The following is a 3,661-nucleotide window of genomic DNA, read 5'->3' on the forward strand; positions in this document are numbered from 1 at the left end:
TGGGGCACTGTGTAGAAGCAGACAAGAAGAGAAAGCAACAAAGGGGGTGGGGAGTGAAGAAGCTCCCGGGATAAAAAGGAACAGAGGGAGGGGGACTTAGATGAGAGATTACAACTCGGGTGTGTGGGGGAAGATAACACAGGGGTTGGCACCCATGGATGAAGGAGAAGACAGACGGTGCGCTGGATAGTAAGGAGAGAGAGAGAAGCACAGAAGAGAGAAATGGAAAACCTATCATTTCACGTTAAAAAATTGTACCTCAATTATGTGGGGAGCAGCAGATGGGCACTGAATTCATCTGTGCTTGGTCCATGCTCCACTGTAAGCACTGGAAGTGACATTTTGGCAGAAGTAGCCAATTAGGGATGCTGGAACAAAGAATGACAGTGCAGCACACAAACAGTAACCATGGGATGGCTCCAAGCCCTTTTCTGTATCCCACAGAGTCTCGTAAGCGAGGTGCATGCACTCGCAGACTCGACCCTAAAAATTTAAAAACAAGTATACATACCCCAAACAAGTGCTCAAATATTGAAATATTTTGTTAAATTCAAATATTGAAAAAGTTTTCAATTTTTTTAATGTTTTGTTTCTTTAATTGGATATTATTTATTAATTTAAATAATATTTAATTTTGTAAAACTGTCACGAACCCGCTGAGTAGGCTTTGAGGACCCCTGGACCATAGGTTAAGAACCACTGCTTTATATGTTGGCATTTTCCCTTCCTCACAATTCCTTTTGCCTATGTCGGTTTGTAATCTTAGCTGACGTGGTTCATGAAATGTTGAGGGATGTGGTTTCTTCTGTGGGAGACAGAGGGCCATATTTATACTCTATTTGTGCCGGATTTGCGTCTTTTTTTTTTTACGCAAATTCAACGCAAAACGAACTCCATATTTATACTTTGGCGTTAGACGCGTCTAGCGCCAAAGTTCATGGAGTTTGCGTCATTTTTTAGCGTGGACACCTACCTTGCGTTAATGATATGCAAGGTAGGCGTTCCCTTCTAAAAAATGACTCCGAGGCATGTGCGCCGTATTTACACTCCTGGGCAAAAATGGCGCCCGGGAGTGGGCGGGTCAAAAAAAATGACGTCTACCCGCGTTAGCGTCATTTTTTAACGCCTGCTCAGGGCAGGCGTTAAGGGACCTGTGGGCTCGGAAGGAGCCCAGAGGTGCCCTCCCATGCCCCCAGGGACACCCCCTGCCACCCTTGCCCACCCCAGGAGGACGCCCAAGGATGGAGGGACCCACCCCTGGGACATTAAGGTAAGTGCTGGTAAGTATTTTTTTTTTTTTTTTTGTGGCATAGGGGGGCCTGATTTGGGCCCCCCTACATGCCACTATGCCCAATGACCATACCCAGGGGACAAAAGTCCCCTGGGCATGGTCATTGGGCAAGGGGGCATGACTCCTGTCTTTGCTAAGACAGGAGTCATGTTAATGGCGTCTGGGCGTTGAAATAAAATGGCGCAAATCGGGTTGAGGCGATAATTTTGCCTCAGCCTGACTTGCCCCATTTTTTGACACCCAAGCTCCATTTTCCCCTACGCCGGCGCTGCCTGGTGTGTGTCATTTTTTTTGACGCACACCACTCCGCAGCGCCGGCTAACGTCATTGAATAAATACGGCGCCCGCATGGCGCTTCAGAATGGCGTTAGCCGGCGTTACATTTTTTGACGCACAATTGCGTTGGCGCAGTTGTGCGTCGGAAAGTATAAATATGGCCCAGAGTTCCTACCTAGCCCGTTGTTTACAGACCTGATCCGAATTTTTAAATACAGGTCCATAAATCTAATGGGCAAAGCAGAGGGATTGAAAAATGTGAACAAGTGGGCACTGGACAGTATTTTTTCCTAAAGTATGAGGCAACCTTAGGAGATCCTGGTTTGTATTTTCCAGGATTTAGCGTTGAACGTAGTGTGCGACTTGATTACAGTACAGTACATCCTCGTTGCCCTACACTTTTCGTTTTTTTTTTTTTTTAAAACATTTTAAACCTAATCGCAGTATTTTCCTTCGCTAGACAAAGTGGACCGCGATTGATTCAATTTCAAAGTAGACGTTTCCAGTGATAACATTCCATAAAAATAATGTCCGAAATATAACTCGGGAAAGCAAAGTTTTCACTAATACATCATAAAAACAATGTATAAAAAAAAGAAATAATGTAAAACGGCGTTTTTGTGATCTTATTATGCCTTAAGCACAATATATATAAAAGAATAAGCAAATTCAAAAAGATATTCGCCCAACGTGGGGCTCGAACCCACGACCCTGAGATTAAGAGTCTCATGCTCTACCGACTGAGCTAGCCGGGCGCTGTGTTTGCTGGTTGGAAGTTTCTCTATTAACATTATGTGCAGGAAGCACGGTTTCAGCAGATTTTAATAACGATATCTTCGTGCAATCCACAACATATATCAGGGCGTGGTCCTAATATAATATATTTAATCAGCTCTAAAAGCCATTTAAATCTATACTGTACAAAGGAAACAATGGGCCCAGCTCTGTCGTGCATGCGCAAGAGATCGTCACTCCAACGCTGTCACGTGGGCTGGTTTAGTAGCCCCCATTGGCCAACCTCTGGCCCGACTTGTTTTCGCCCTTCTTGCTGGCCGGGTACTCACTTCCGTCGTCCAAGACACACAGAGCAGCACTTGTTGCAGACTGCGAGCTTTCTGCTTACAACACCGACCTTAAACCACTGCCGCGAGTCGGCACTGTTTCAGGATGGCGGGGTCTTAATTTCTCAAAAGAAATGTTTAATATTGTATTGTAGCTATATTTACCAATCTAGCCTATTGTGTTTTGATTTACGGCTGGAGGGAGACGATGTAGAGTTACAAGTGACAGTTGGAACGGAGGATTATTGTTCTAGATGCAACCAATATTTTTGGTAAAGTTTATTAATAGACATTTTAAAGAGCGATCATGAAACAAAAAGCGCTAAAAGTAGTATTTTTTATGATGGGCTACACGACGGTACCGTGTTCGACTTGGCTTCAGCAGTCGGATTATCAGCAACTAAATCGCATTAAAAAGCTCACAGGTACCTTATTTTGTAATTAACTGACATGTTAGTGCTGTGTCCTTTCTGCAGTGTGCACCTAATCTATTCTCCAGCGTGGATACATTTTGTTTTGTAACACGTATGTACGTGGGCCTTTGGAGCGCTTGCCTGCATGGGGAGCATGGTAAAGGCGGTTGTATTCACACATGCCAACATTTTAGAAGAGGTAAGTGGGAGATTTCACAAAATAATCGGAAGAATGTATCCCCCCCCCTTGACTTCTATTGGAATAGAGGCAATTTAAGGGGGTAAGACAGCCAAGCCATTTTTTGGCTTCAAAAATCGGGACTCGCCCGCTTGAATCGAGTCTGTTGGCATGTATGTGTATCAGCAATGGGTTTCAGTTTACACACGGGTATTCAGTTATTATTTCTTTTTATTGCCCACTTCCTTTCTATTTAAAAAAAAAACAAGTCCAAAAATTCAGTCACAGAATCTGTGGTGTGCTGAAAAATGTAGATTTTATTACAAGACAGGAGGCTCATATTATGCTTGTTCAAAGCAAAGAAACAACATTTTGCATAGGATGGTCAACCGGTTTACAATAGAACGTTCTAAACGTATTGACATTAGACCAATCTGCAGAT

General features: G+C 43.6%; 1 non-coding gene across 1 annotated transcript; it reads right to left on the reverse strand.

Moving 5' to 3' along the window:
• Positions 1-2,249: 2,249 nt before the first annotated feature.
• TRNAK-CUU (transfer RNA lysine (anticodon CUU)) lies at positions 2,250-2,322 on the reverse strand. The gene has a single exon. It is a non-coding gene; the product is annotated as a tRNA-Lys (tRNA).
• Positions 2,323-3,661: the final 1,339 nt, after the last annotated feature.

This window comes from Pleurodeles waltl, chromosome 3_1, assembly GCF_031143425.1.
Source record: "Pleurodeles waltl isolate 20211129_DDA chromosome 3_1, aPleWal1.hap1.20221129, whole genome shotgun sequence".
In the NCBI taxonomy this organism is placed as follows: domain Eukaryota; kingdom Metazoa; phylum Chordata; class Amphibia; order Caudata; family Salamandridae; genus Pleurodeles; species Pleurodeles waltl.